Source organism: Camellia sinensis, chromosome 13 (genome assembly GCF_055761805.1).
Source record: "Camellia sinensis isolate YWXY chromosome 13, ASM5576180v1, whole genome shotgun sequence".
NCBI lineage: Eukaryota > Viridiplantae > Streptophyta > Magnoliopsida > Ericales > Theaceae > Camellia > Camellia sinensis.
This window is the reverse complement of record NC_138973.1, coordinates 32,799,514-32,815,241: the sequence shown is the minus strand read 5'-3', so window position 1 is coordinate 32,815,241 and position 15,728 is coordinate 32,799,514. Positions and strand designations below refer to the sequence as shown.

At 34.8% G+C, this 15,728-nt stretch overlaps 1 long non-coding RNA gene across 1 annotated transcript; it reads left to right on the top strand.

The window, feature by feature from the left end:
* Window positions 1–906: 906 nt before the first annotated feature.
* LOC114264344 (uncharacterized) lies at window positions 907–7,977 on the top strand. The gene is made up of 6 exons (XR_014349894.1): window positions 907–1,187; window positions 1,445–1,523; window positions 1,839–1,927; window positions 2,042–2,181; window positions 3,810–3,860; window positions 7,713–7,977. It is a non-coding gene; the product is annotated as an uncharacterized LOC114264344 (long non-coding RNA).
* Window positions 7,978–15,728: the final 7,751 nt, after the last annotated feature.

Here is a 15,728-nt window from a genome sequence, read left to right as displayed (position 1 = left end):
ACGGGTACGGGTACGAGTACTGGTACTGGTACAATACGGGTACGCCGATACGGTAAAATTCAAAAAAAATAGGATACGGGTACGGCTTGATACGCTTGTAAAAAAATATTTATTTTTAATTTAGATTAATGCAAAAATTAATTAAATGGTTTAATTTGTTAAAATCCAACCTATAATTAACATTTAATGCCAAAAGTAAAAGTATAAATCAAAATTAAATGTCAATATATTAAATAACTTACAAACCATAGTTTAATTTTAAAATCATGCTAAGCATAAAACAAAAAATAAAGAAGAAGTCTAGTGAAATGAGTTTTATCTGTGTAGTAGAAGGAAAATATTATTTCAACTAAGGTGCGGTATGATATGGCTTGAATATATACTAGGTACGTCTGTGTTAGAAAAATCAAGGAGTTGTCCTAGTCTTTAGGAAGTTTGTTTACTGCTGTTCCTAGTTAGTTGCTGTACATGGCCTACTTTGGCTTAGTTTTAGGAGAAAGTTGAGCCTGCTATGCAGTCACTACAGTTCCTAATTTCATGCTTTAGTAGTTCCTGTTTTTCCTGCTACTATCAGTTTGTTTACTTGCCTATATAATGGCTGTTTGGTTTATCAATAAAAGCAGCAGATTAATATACTCTTTCTAGCTCTTATTGTGCATAAAAGTATATCTCTTCTTTATTGTGTAACAGTCTGGGTACACCAAAAATTAAGAAGAAAAAACTTGGGTACGTGTTTCATGTACCCGGTACGTATGCAGAATTACCATACGAGGTACGGTACACCGGTAAGTATCCAGTACGGGTACGACATGTTTTTCGAAGTACCCATGCTTCATAGGTAATATATGGTTTTGATTTGTTCCCTTATTTATTATTAATCTTTTTTTTTATAAAAGTCAAAGACAGTATCTTCTCGAAGAACCTTTGGGTTTAATTTTTGTATTATTGATTATGCTTTTTGTCTGGTTCGTTTTGTATCTGTTCCCTCTAGTTTATGTTTATTCTTTATTCTAAATTTTGTAGATGCCCCCTTTCCTCCCAACTTCAGAGAAGTTGTGAAAACTATATTCAAACGCCTGTTCCGTGTTTATGTTCATATTTATCACTCTCATTTCTAGAATATTGTGAGTCTTAAAGAGGAGGCCCATCTAAATACCTGCTTCAAGCATTTCATATTGTTTACCTGTGTAAGTATGCTTCAAGTGTTGATACTCATTTTGTGTTCTTTGTTCTAAATACCAGCTTCAAGTATTTCATATTGTTTACCTGTGCAAGTATGCTTCAAGTCTTGAGACTCATTTTATGTTCTTTGTTCCCTTCCAAAAACTGGTTTGAGTTTCAATTTAGAAATTGGTTGTGCAGTTTTGCTACCTGTATATGACGATGTTTGTAACTATCATATCGTAACACTGTTCAGAAATTTCTCTATACTGTTTTTATGCAGGAATTTGGACTGATTGACAAGAAGGAGCTAGCTCCACTTCAAGAGCTTGTAGAATCCATTGTTGTCCCTTACTAAACCGGTATGCACTTCCCGATAGAATCAACTATCTAAGGGACACAATAAGCTGATGTAATAATTAAAAAAAAATTATAACTAGAGATTGACTAGAGAGTTTGTTTGAGATGCTAGGTAATTGATATTATTAATCCAGTGTGCAAGTGCTTTATGATTTAAGTAAGTATCTATAATCATTTTCATGCCAAAGTTCTTTCTTCCAATGGATCAGAAAATGAAAAGCAATGAAGTGGTCTTTGCAAATGTTTCATGGTAGATATTTGTAGTTTTTCCTAACTGAAGTGCTTAATTATGAGGTTGCTGGATTTTTATGCTATAGAGAAACTCTGGGAATTCTAGCAGCAAGGAATTTCAGGTGCTTGAGGTTGGGGTTTAGGTTCTAGAACTTAGGTTTTCAAGGTTTCAAAGGTAAGGGCTGGATAATATGGTACCTTGAGGTTGGGGCATTTTGTGTTTCAATTGCAGCAGTGTAATTCTGAACATCATATGTTACGTAAATTTCCTATAATGAAATTGTTCAAGGGCTTGCTCGAGATGGGTGCAGAATGGATGCTTCATCTGTACTTTATACAAGTGTCAAATCAGCTCGTGATTGTGTTGCAATGTTACACAAAAAAGAGATGTGTGGAGGATTTGTTTGGGCACGCCAACTAGGTGGAGAGGTAATTATAATATTCCTCCCTTGTTTTGAATGAAAAATGAGGTATTTTAGCATCCAACTAGAAGAGATTCCATTTATTAGTTTGTGTTGCATGTATGCCATGGACGGAATATTTATTGCAAAAATATATGAAATAATGCATTGATCATATATTGTGACCTTGGTGCTTGTTGATGTTTTAAGTGGGCAGTTTCGATGTTCTAAGTTTTTGAAAATTTAGCTAAAAGGAGAAAGGGATAGTTAAAAATTCGTTGAAGACATGATATATAATTGTGAAACCAGGCTAAACTGATTTTTGGGATTTCCTTGGGAAATAAAATGTTGGTTCTTGTATGTTATGTTATTATCTGCTTGCTGAGTTTTTGTTTTTGTTTTCTTTTCTTTTTCCTTCTCACTTTACATGTGTTTAGTGTTAGCATAAAACTCGAGACGTCTCCTAGGGGACATCCCTGCGACGTAGTGTATACCCCCAATCTCTTGTCTTGTGAACAAACACAATGTCTAACAAACACAATGTCTAAATTTCTTATAATTTCAATGTTTTGACTAGTTGCTTCATTGTCAATGCTTGAGTTAAATAGGATGATATAATCTGTTTATTCATTCATTTGAATAGTTAAGATCATTGGTTTTAAAATAAATTTGCACATCTGTCTCATGTATATAGGATTTATTAGAATAACAAACTAATTAATGACGTCATGCTCTGTTTAAATTAAAGAGCGGAACAAATGGGAATAAAAAGTTTTTTTAATGTCTTTACACTAATTAAATAGGTACAAGATGGACAACGTTTGATTCCTAGAAAAGCTATTTCAATCTGTTGTTTTGACATTGGTAATGCATATTAAGAGGGTCACTTGGAAGGAAAATAGCAAGGAAGAGAATCCACTAACCAACCGTCCAGTTCAAAGCAATTTCAAAGTAAAAGTTTCATTCCCACACCCGATTCCCTCCTTTATTGTTATTAAGTTGTATTCTTATAGGTCTTTGAATGTGAGTTGCAAATTGCTTTGCTCATTGTGGCAAAATTATGTGTCCCCTAGGTTTAGCTGCCAATTCCCTTTCGATGTTTTCCATCTCCTCGTAACACTTCCCCATTTTCTTTCTTGTCTGGTAATTGTTTGCTAAGAAAATTTAGTACTTCTTTAGTTTGTTATAATTACATTCTCTTCAATATCAGAATATTTTAAAGCTTGTTTGTAGTTAATGTTTTAGCGATAACTGAACGCACACATATTATATTTGGTGGTGCTACATGCACCAATTAGTGTACTAACTAGTGTACCAACACTAATTATGATATTATTATTGACCCCACTCATTATGTAAATTACAAATACCAAAAACCTTTTAAATTACACCACATCATGAATTTGTACTCTAGTTAGTATACTCATTGGTGCATATAGTATTATTCTACTATATTACTATGCATAACTTGTGCATCAGACAACTGCAATAGTTGACTTGGGGACTGTCGCCATCACCTAGGCTCCGGCTATAGGTGATTTGAGAGTATTCCTTAGCAGACAGTGAAAACATTTGCTTGCTATTTGATCATTCATTCTTTATGATTTATGCTCAAGAGTCTAATTATTATTGTTTTTCAATTCAATTTGTGGTCAGGGTTCCAAGACTCAAAAATGGAAGCTTATTGTCAGAAACCTTCCTTTTAAGGTTGACTTTATGGTTTGCTTTTTTTTCCTTGGTGACATTAGGAACATATTGGATGGTAAAATAAAAAAAATTAAAAGTGAGACACATGATTGCTTGCCTTGGTTTATGTCTATGTACATACTATATTTCCTTTGCTTTCACAATTGTTGGTTCCTCTGTTATTTTGATTCCCCGTTTTCTAAGTCTTAAGACTCGTAATTTCATTTGCTTTTTTCGCATTTCCATGATATTCTTTAGTTCTTTTTAGTGCAGTACCTTACCTTTCTATGTATAAATCTATGAAGGTGCCTTCAACTCCTAACTTTTGTTTAATTGGTTGTTCAGTTTTTGAATATTGATTAAATTTATCTAGTGGATCAGATAGTTTTCCTGATTTTTCTATGTTATATATGTCTTTGTTCTTGCTCTTTTTGGTTTTGATTCTACTTTCCACTACCATATGCCATTTCCCTATCATTGGTTAGAAAAATCCTACACTCTTGTTAGTTTACTTTCATCTAAATTTTTTTAGAACCTACATGTCATCCATAAAATTTTATTTAGTTGCTCCAATAGTACTATCATGCCACATCAACTTAATGTTTCTACGATGATTTCTTACCAAGAATGTCAATCCCTTGGAACATATATTTAAATTGCTCTTCTGGTGAGTTGTGTTCCTTTTTATATGATGGCTTTGAGAAGCCTTTAAATCTTTGTTGGAGTGTTTTGTAAATTTATCTCACTAGTATATTTATATTTGTCAATGACAAGAAGATTTTAGGCGAGGGTGTGGGGCGAGTCTTCCTAGTATGGAACACCAATGACACAAGAGGAAATATCAAGCTAGGTGCTTGGAAGACGGGATATTTAAGAGGATTTGGGGTCAGCCCAAAATTCTCTTCCTCCGATTATGGATCAAATGTTGTAACAAAATGAGAGGTGGAGATGCAAGGCTTTAGATCCGAGGTGGAGATTCCTTTTGGCATGAAACATATTACTATTGGTGTGGTATAGATTACTAGTGAATATTTCTTTTTTTGTGTACGCAGGATATGGTTTTTGTATGATTCTCTGTTTGTATGGAATTATTATTCACTACAACAAAATGCACATTTGGCGACCAAAATTGGCGACTAAAAACAATTTAGTCGCCAAAAGTTGTGGAATTGGCGACCAATAATTGTTTTAGTCGGCAAAAGTAAAATATTTAGCTACTACGTTTTTTTAGCCGGCGTATATTGATTATTGGCATCTAAAAAAAATTAGTCACTAAAAATGCCAAAATTGGCAACAAAAAAAAAATTTAATTGCCGAATAGAAAATAAAAAATTATTCTTTTGTCTTTAGTGACCAAAAGTTTAGTCACCAAAAACTTATTTTCAGTGACAAAAAAAATAAATAAATAAAAAAATTGGGCAAACTTCACTTTACCCCCTTATGGTTTAGGCCATGTGCGGATTACCCCATGACGTTTGAATATCACCACATAACCCCCCTGTGGTTGATGGAGTAAAGTGCACATTTAGCTTTTCCATCCAAATTAACAGGATGTGAGGTTCACACACCATGAAGAGAGCAAGCTATGTTTTATGACCAAAATATCCCTCTATATATAAGACTCTCTCTCTCTCTCTCTCCGTTGAAACCAAAAGTTCTCTGTCTCTCTCTATCCTCTCTCTTATCTCTAGTTCTACAACGCCGTCCTCTCTCTCTCTGTGTTTTGCAGCTCCTTCGCCGTTATGGCCTTGCCATCACCGTTATGGTCTTGCCATCGCCGTTATGGATGTGCACTGGAACTGAACCAATTCTAGGTATTCTACATTGTGCATGAAATTTTGCAGGAGGGCTTACTGATGAGACCTGTGGAGTCCTAAATCTTACGTGATCACAAATTATTTTTTGTAAGATGTTCAACTAAATGTAGTTCATTGATGCCTAGGTTCTACGTGATCACAATCGTACTCTTGTATTTGCTTGTAGATTCTTTGTTGTTAAGTTTTATAGGTCATCAGCCTCATATTGCTAAGTTTGTTGATGTCATCTATCAGAATGTTTATTAAGAGTACAGTTGCCAATTGTTCTGTGTTCAGAAGTTCCAATATTTATAACTATTTTTGACTTGTTGAGCTGTTTGTCATATTGAATGTTTCAATTTTGTCAAATTTTCCCGCATTGTGTTTGAATAGAAAATGTGATTAACGCAAGCTCAGTTTTTGATCCGTCCTTCGTGGTGTTCTGGACTTGGGTTTCATGGTTAGATAATATTATCTATGTCTTTTCTTCCTTCCACTCTTTGAGTTCGAGTTTTGGGATGTCTTGGGAGTGTTTGGAACTGGTTAGTTGCAAGTCGTCCAAACTTTTGTCGTCCTGAATTTTGGCTCTTCGTTTGAGCGAGGCTTCTTGCGCTCACTCGAGCGAGGAGTGCGTCTAAAAAACTTCTGAATCTTGGTATTTTACGCTCAAGCGAGGCTTCTTGTGCTCGAGCAAGGAGACTTGTTGTGTCTGGTCATTCGAGCGACAACTCCTTCGCTCAAGCGAGCTTGTTTATATCAGTTCGTAAATCAGATATTTTGAATCATTTTTGCAGCACTCTCTCTCTCTAAAACTGTCCAGATTTTGAGATCTTCATATTCTCTCTCTAGAAGTCACCTTCTTTCTTTGATTTCTCCAAATCCATTGGGATTTAGGCCTAAGTTCTTCACCAAAGTTGGTCATCACCTCGAGGGCTTCGTTGTGTGCGGTGGAGATCGAGTTTCGACACCGTAAATTTTGGCGTTTCATCTCAATTTTTCTTCAAAACTTGAGGTAGGGATTTTCTTCGAGTTATATATATATTTTTGCAAGATCCAGATGATTTTTGAAATCATCATTTGATTTGTTTTTGGAAAATGGTTTGTTGATTCAAGAAGATGAATGATTTTAGAGGTGGGTTTACTTTCTTGTTTCTTTTAAAATAGAAATAGAGGGTTTTGAACTATGTTGGTAAAATAAATATGTTTTTTGGTGAGTTCTTCTCAAATCTTTGAAGATGGTTGGTTTTGGTGAGGAAACCTAAGAATTTGGGGGTTTTTAGAAAGATGTTGAAAATCTTTGGAAGATGTTATATTTGTTTTGTGTGCCAAAATAAATTATATTAGAAAAATTGTCTATTTATTTACACATAAATGATATTTTCACGGAATATGAGAATTATTGAGATTGCTTGAAATGTGGGAGTTATGTTATCCCTTGGATGAATTGAAATAAATGTATTTATTCATGTTGTGAAATTGTATTGAAAGGAGAAATGGAAATTTTGATCACAATGGGAATATTGTGTGGAAAAATTGAAAATGGATAAAATGTTGCATTGCATTAATTGATACATTGGCATATCAATTCATTGATAATGAAGAGCTTTGAAATTTGATTTGAAAACTTTGTATTGAGTAAAGAATGTTGAGAAACAAGTTTTCATGAAATTATTTTGGGGTGAATACGGTGGTAAGTCTTGAAAGGTAGTGTAGAGATCAGAGGTGTCAAGCCTTCCAGTTAATACTGGTAAAAATGATAGATTAGAGGTGTCGAGTCTTCCAGTTGATACTGGTAAAAATGACAAATTTGTAGTACTTACATAGTCTACTTGCAGACACAGACCTAGGGATTACCAGAGTTGTATTTATTGCCCCTTGAGTTAAATTATTAAGCTTTGAATAATGGGAAAATTTCATGGCATCATTGAGCATGATAGTCTTTAAAAGATGAAGATGTGAATTATTTGTAAAAAGGCATAGCATGGCATATGCATTCATCTCTTGAGACTTGTATAAAATGTATATACTTTGTGAAAGATTTCCTACTTTATAATCACCCTACGGGATTTTTGTGCAGGAAAAGACGTGATGAATCCGCCTAACTGAGGGCGTGGAAATGTGTGTGCTGAGAGCATAAGGTTCTCATTTGCTGTGATTCTATTTGTAAGCCAAGGGCTTTGTATGTGTGGGTTTGAATAACCGTTGTTGTGTAACCGTGCTTAAGCCTTGGAAATTTGTAACCCTTGGGGGTATTTATTTGTTTCTTTACTTGATGTCGGATTAAAGTATTATCGCATGAGAAAACTATTTACATCATGGAATGCAAATGCGAGATTGTATAATTGATTTTTCCTTTAAAGGGGCCATGATTATTGTATTGTCATTTGGGTATGAGAAATTGGGGCGTTACACTGATCTTGGAGCAACAACAATAATTGAAAGAGGTTTGGGAGATGATCAGCAGCACCCTTTAGGGTAAGATTAACTTAGATCCTTGAGTATTTGACAAGATTCTATCCTAAAACCCTTTAACTCTAGTAATCAATATGGGGAGCAGTGCATTGCAATATTCATCTAATTGGTTAGTTTCTTAAGCTTAAAATATAATCTTTAATTAAGATTTGACAAATAGTTGATGGCAGTTACTTCTTATACTATATGGTATGTCTGTTTTCTACTAAATCACACATTGCAAAAACCTTGGTATTGTTTAAGCTTTAAACTTGAGTTTTGGAAATGTTTTTATTGAAATTGTGGTTGATTTGATTCATGTAATAGCTGGTCAACACTGAAGACGTTCTCTTCTTGGCTTTTCTATGTGTTTGGTATTAGTTAGTATTAAACTTTTTGAAAATAGATACTGTTAGACTCTAGCCATTTCAATCTTGAAAAATGTTTATCATCACAAAAAGCAACAGCCATAATGAATTACGGTAATTTCACTGAAGAAGGGTTAACATATATATACACAATTCAGAATAAGACAGCCAATTTAATCCATGAAAATTGCTCATAAGTCAACAGAATTGGGCAGTCCAAATATCATATAACTAAAAAAATTAGTTGAGCAAGAAGCCAACCATGGCCAGCCTCTGTCTCTAGTCCCCTATGTTTTATGATTTCTCTTTCTCACATCCTTTCTGTTTTACAACTTCTACTCAATCTTGGACTGAATTTTTTTTTTAATCCAGTCATTGGAATTGTTTTTCTTATAGATTAAATGCAAAAATAAATTCTAGTTGAGTCATTGTTTGTTTACTTTCAATCAAATAAGAAAATAAGGTTGAGATGTTCTCAAGAAGACAATAATTTACTTACCAACAAAAAAAATGGTGAAGACAAATTCTACTGCTTTATTATATGTTGTTGAATTATATGCAACAAATTCTACTGTAGTCATGGACTTAGGTTTCTTTCCTGTACTTGACTGAAGTTGTTCTACTGCAGTAGTGGCCTTCTAGTAAATCAAGGGACATTATAGTTTTTTCGATTGCAAGGCAATGGGTTTCTGTGGTGCAAGTTTTTCATTCTATCACTCAAGTGCTTTGTTATGCATATTGTACTTGTACAATGCAACATTCCTTTTTCTTCCGATAGCATTTATTTAATTTGATCAGGTTCAATCCAATTGATCTATGTGGTGGATTGCTGCAAAGTTAGCAGATTATCTGTTGATTTATTGTTTAAGTTATACTTCACAACTTCATTCTTATCATAAGGTATAGCATTGTTCAATATAATAAGGTAGACACCGTGTTATCCCCGTATATGACCTTATTTGCAGAGTTGAAATCATCTGGAATGCATCCATTATTGGGATATCTCTTTCTCTGAAGGAGGAAAAGAACCTTTTGGATGGATGTTCATTTCTTTTGGCTTATGTGTTGCACAGATTTAGACTACTTCGTATACTTCTTAATTTATAATTTTATTGTTAATATGGAGCACACTGTTCTTTTTCTGCTTTTTATGCCATCAAGTCTGTCAAATATTTTGTTTGAAATGCTTCATTTGTAAATATAACTCTTTTGTTGTTTGTGTTTGCATGGTTTATTCTGGCTTACCTGTATGCTGCTGGTGGTATTATGTTTAACCAAAATAAATATGTTCATCTTTTTCAGACAATCTTTACCAAAGCAATTATACAAATTACTTATAGTTAGTTGTCCATCTGAAGTGCAATTATTCACTCATCAAAAAAAAAAAAAAGGTAATTAAAGATATTCAGATAGCCAAAATAAATATGTTCATCTATTGCCATGTTTATGGATTCTTATTTTCTTTGATATGTACGGTTAATAGTTAAGTTTTGTATATGGTTGAAAATTGAATGCTACATGTTGTGGAGAAATATTTTTATTGAATGGTTGAGAATTGACTGAATGAATGAATGGATAAATAATTTTATATATGCACAAGTTCCAAATGGCGCAAAAAATATTACAGAACAAATTATAAAAACTAAATGAGACCTTTTGGCGACTAAACAAATATCAAAGGTTGGCTTTTGGCTATTAAAATTTTAGTCACCAATTGTCAAAAAGTGAAACTTTTGGCTACTAAATTTTTAGTTGCCAATTGTAAAAAGTGAAACTTTTGACTACTAAATTTTTAGTTGCCAATTGTAAAAAGTGAAACTTTTGGCTATTAAATTTTTAGTCGCCAATTCTCAAAAAGTGAAACTTTTGGCTACCAAATAGTTAGTCGCCAAACATAAATGCTCAATTGGCTACTAAATAATTTAGCCACTAAAAGTAAAAAATATATATTTAATTATTTTTAAAAAATATATGGCGACTAAAGTTTTAGTCGCCGATAGGTTACTTTTGGCTACCAAAAAAATTTGAGTCGCCGATTGTCTTCCCGACGAACTATTGGCGACCAAATATATTAGCCACCAAAAGTAATTGCCGACTAAAATTTTAGCGCCAAAAGTGAAATTTCTTGTAGTGATTTTAGGTTGGATTATATTTAGTTTGTATATAAGGAATTTGACGTTAAAAGACCAAATTTTTGGATGGTTGAAAGTGAAATAAAAACAGGTACATGTATTGTTTTGTTTATATACAGGTTGCAAGTTGCACGAAATAAATACAGATTGTGCAGAAATTAATAATAATAAAAAAACACTAAATAAGGTTTTTGGTGACTAAACATTTAGTAGCTATAAAATAAATAAAATAAAATAAAAAGTGAACTTATTGGCGACTAACCAATTGGTAGCCAAAAAGGAAATCAATATTTTTAGCAACTAAATATTTGGTAGCTAGAAAGAAGCCAAAGATTTTTGGCGACTAAAAATTTAGTAGCCAAAAATATATGAGACTTTAAGCGACTAAATAGTTTAGTAGCTAAAAAAAATAAGATGAAAATAATTTTTTTTGGTGACTAAATATTTAGTAACCAAAAATAAATGAGACTTTAGGCGACTAAATAGTTTAGTAGCTTAAAAAAAAAAAAGATGAAAAATAATTTTTTTTGGCGACTAAATAGTTAGTAGCAAAAGATAAAATAAAATGAAAAAAAAAAAATTTTGCAAATAAATTCTTTGGTCCCTAAATGTAGTAATATTGTGACTAAAACTTATCCATGACTAAAAGTTTCAGTCGCTGAAAACTAAAATTAATTTTATTTCAAAATTTTTGGTAACTAAATGTTTTGTCGCCAATTGATGACTTTTGGCGACTAATACCTTTCTCGTCAATTAGTCAATGACCAATCTGGTGACCAAAAAATTTAGTCACTAAAAACTTTCGACAACTAAAACTTGACCTGTGGCGACTAAAAATTTAGTCGCTAAAAGTGTAATTTTTTGTAGTGTTGTCAGCTGTAGCTGTTTGCAAAATGGCAAGGGAGAGCAAGCGACTAAATACAAATCAAACTAAATTTCTACCGATCAACCAAACTGCTTCACTTGCTGAGCCATGCTATTAGTAAAAGAACTGGGAGCTCCAGACCCGTCCACGATGCTCGTGGAACATTGAAGGTGAAGGTGGATCCTATGATTATTATATAAAGTGATGGCAATCTATATTGTGGTATCAGAAACATTTAGGTGGCGTTTGGTAACACTTACGTTTTCAGTTTATATTTACAAAAATTTTAAAAACTCAAATAAAAACTTGTTTGGTAAATTTTTGATTTATAAATCAGTTGTCTCAGTTTATAAATTTGGCCAAAAAAGGAAACTCAAAAAATGAGTTTATGTTTTGAGTTTTTAGTTTTTTTTTTTTACCACCCAACACTAGCCACCACCCGCCACCATTTTCCACCACCGTCTTCCGCCACCACCACTCACCACCCACCCCCCACCACCACCTGCCACCATCACTCACCACCCACCTGCCATCCACCAGCCACCACCTGCCACCCACTCGCTACCACCACCCGCCACCACCACTACCACCACCCACCACCCACCTGCCACCCACCCGCCACTACCATTCACCCGCCTGCCACCACCATCTGCCACCTACCCGCCACCACCACTCATCACCCACCTGCCACCACCATCCACCACTAGTCACCACCCACCTGCTACCCACCCGCTACCACTACCCACCACCCACTTGCCACCACCACCCACCACCCGCCACCGCCACCACCACCCGCCACTGTCACCCACCCACCCACCACCACCACCACCCACCACCACCCACCTGTCACCACCATCCACCCACCCGTCACCACTTTCCACCACCGTCTTCCGCCGCCACCATCCGTCACTTGCCACCACTTTCTACCACCGTCTTCTGCCACCATCCCCCACCACCTGCCACCATTTTCCACCACCGTCTTCCGCCACCACCACCCGCCATCATTTTCCACCACCGTCTTCCACCACCACCACCCGCCATCATTTTCCACCACCGTCTTCCGTCGCCACCACTCGTCACCACCCACCACCCACCACCACTTGCCATTTCTCACTCCTTTTTATATTTTAAATTTTTTTTTAAATATTTTGTCTAAACCAAACGCGTTTGTAGTTTATGTTTTTCTAAAAATAAACAAAAATCAATTTATAAAATTTTTGTAAATATAAACTGAAAACGTAAACGTTACTAAATTTGAAATATGAGTTCATGTAATTGTGTCAGCTGTGGGCTTTTCTTTATCTGTGTGGGGAGTATATATGTAATAATACTCATTCGAGATATCATTGCATTTTAACATGAGAGTTCCTGTAAACATAGCCTTGGATGGAATTGAGATTTTTTTTATTTTTTTTATTTTTATATATTGTGAATCTGGGGCCTTTTTTTAATCATTGCATTGTAGGACAATCTTCACTGTATTTAAAATATTTAATTCTATTGTGTACACAACAACAATTAAAATTTAAAGAAATAAAGAAAAGGAGAGAATTTGTTTGATTACAAAAATCAAACTCGAAATAAAAATAAATAAATAAAAACAGATTTTATTTTGTTACAAAAACAAAATTAAAAACAGATTTTATTTTGTTACAAAAACAAAATTTAAATCTGATTTTAATAAATAAAAACAACACTGAAAATAAATTAAATAACTTACTTGATTTAATTTGTTCGAATTATTTTCTGATCAAGTCCAGTGTTTGACACTATGTCCTTAAGACAAATTCGTCCTCTCCACGGTGCTTTCAGAATTTGGACGTCTATCTCCCAGGATAAAATGATCTTACCACAAACAATAGCAGCACTACAAATTGTTTGCCTTACGAACACACTAAGTGTTTACACTCTTTCTTTCAGAAATAAAATGCAGCAAGATGAAGAATATAATTAGCAGAGGTGAAATACGAAATTTCTGAATAAATAACATCAAATGAGGGTGGTCCTATTTATAGATGTAAAGGTGACTCTTGGTTTTTAAATTGAACAGGTATGATACCTGTTGGTTTTGAATTCAAACAGATTTGAATCTGTTAACAATTCAAACAGATAGCAAAAACGGGAAGGGCCCTGTTTGGGTGTGCGCTAATTCCAAACTAGTTTATTTCTGTTTGAAGAGAAGGGCCCTGTTTGGATGTACAGAAAATCCAAATCAGTTTAATTTGAATTCTGGATTTTATTTTACCAAAAAATAAAATTAAATTCAAATGTTTTTGGCCCAAAAAGATTAGAAGCCCAACCACACACCATGCACCCGCGCCCAAGCCCAGCCTGGCCCGCTCGTGGTGATTTTTGGGTCCAATGGGTCTAGCCCATTTTGCCCATAACCTCCCCCTCTAAAACACTTGGGTACCCCTTGGGGCACACCCCAAGTATCTCACCCAAGCCTTATAAACCCTTTAAAAACTTCCCACCAAATCAATGTGGGACAAGCCAATTTACAACCTTAAGGAATTTCCACCAAAACTCCATTTCCATGGAGCACACTTTGGCTTCAATTTCCCATTCACTCGGTAATGGTTTTAAGCAACCAAATATACCACGTGAATCACAACGCGGCATAGAACGCGTTACCACTTTGACCAGAGTAAATCGACACTCGGGGCCCACCTAAAAAATAGACCAAACTTGAGAAAAAATTCTGATTTTACCCAGAATTTTTCTACCATTTCCAACATGCATTTGTTGAGTTTTCATTGAGTTGAATATGAAAAACTTGCAATCTAAAAATCTTGAAAACATGTACAATTTCTTTTAGTATTAAGGGTTTGTGGCAATGCATCCGATGGACTTGTATATAGCGATCATGTTCCCAGAAAATGATAAGATTGTGTCCGGTTAAGTAATTGAGACAAACTAATTGAGTTCAGTTGTGTAGGTTTTTATTTTATATTTTTTTTACCTCCTTTTAGTTATTTATTTATTTTCTTCGATTTTATTTTCTTCGATTGGAGGGGCCATTGGTTCAATGGTTAAGACTTGGCCTAATAACCTTAAGGTTATGGTTTCAAGTCTTGGGGCCACCACTTTGTGCATTATGCTAAAGGTTAGGTGTGTACTCAATCTTTCCCCTCCCAAACACACATTAATGTGTACTAATTGGGCGTTGCTTTATTGCTTAGGCAGCTTCAGCTGGTGTAAAACAAAGGCTTACCAACTCTTGCTGGTGCAAAAGCAATTTAGCTATTTCATTTCATTTATATTATGTTTGAATTTTGAATTTAAAAGAGAGAAAAAAAATAGTAAATGAATGAAAACACTTGTGTCTCTATTCATTTTCGCAAGAATAACCAAACAAAAAAAATTTTTTTTAGGAGGGTCAAATCTTGATTTTTTTTTTTTTTTTGTAATTTTTTGAAAAAAATTACACTAAAAAAATGCTCTAAGAGCATCTTAATAAATGTTTACAAGTGTGGGGAATATATATGCGGTAATATTCAAATTTATTGTGTGGGTGAAAATCTGACCACACTGCCGTTTAGTGATCAGCTGGAGAGCACAGGCAGAATAGATGGCTTTAGCAACCTGTAACAGAAAGAAAAAGCTCCGGCGGTGGTTCTTCCACCCGGGGGCACTCCGACGATCAAGTCAGTATATCTCTCAAAGATAATCAAGTGCTAAACTGAATATTCAAAACATAAATTGCATACCTTAGACCCACGGGGGTGCCTCTCTTTTATAATATACTCAATCCAAGTCCCACTAGAAGTATGACTTCTATGAACTTCATATCAATGTTTACTTTGGACTCTTTAAGAGATAAAGATAAACTCCCTAAGAGCTTTATCCTTATCTAGGTTAAGTCCCCTCTTCGTCTTAGGACTCTTGTTCCCTATCCGCCTATCTCGGATTTCGATATCTTTGGAGATAACCTCGGCAACTCCGAGATCACCTCGGCGTAACTACCAGGACACGTGGCACCTCGGCTGACACGTCGGCGTCACCATGCCACGTGTTGGTATTCAGAAAATATATCCTCACAACTGCCCCCTAGGTTCTATTACCTCGGCGCTCTGAGGTGATGGAACCTATACCGATATTTCGATATTCCTTTTCTGAGTAATGACTCAAAAATTGTTTTAGCCGAGATAATCCACTTTCAGCCGATGTGTTCTCTTCGGAGAACAAGGTTTCAATCGTACTTTTTACACGCATGAACTGTCATGCATATCTGACTGTTCCCTTCACGTGTTTTGTCTTCATTGGAGCGTGTCGGT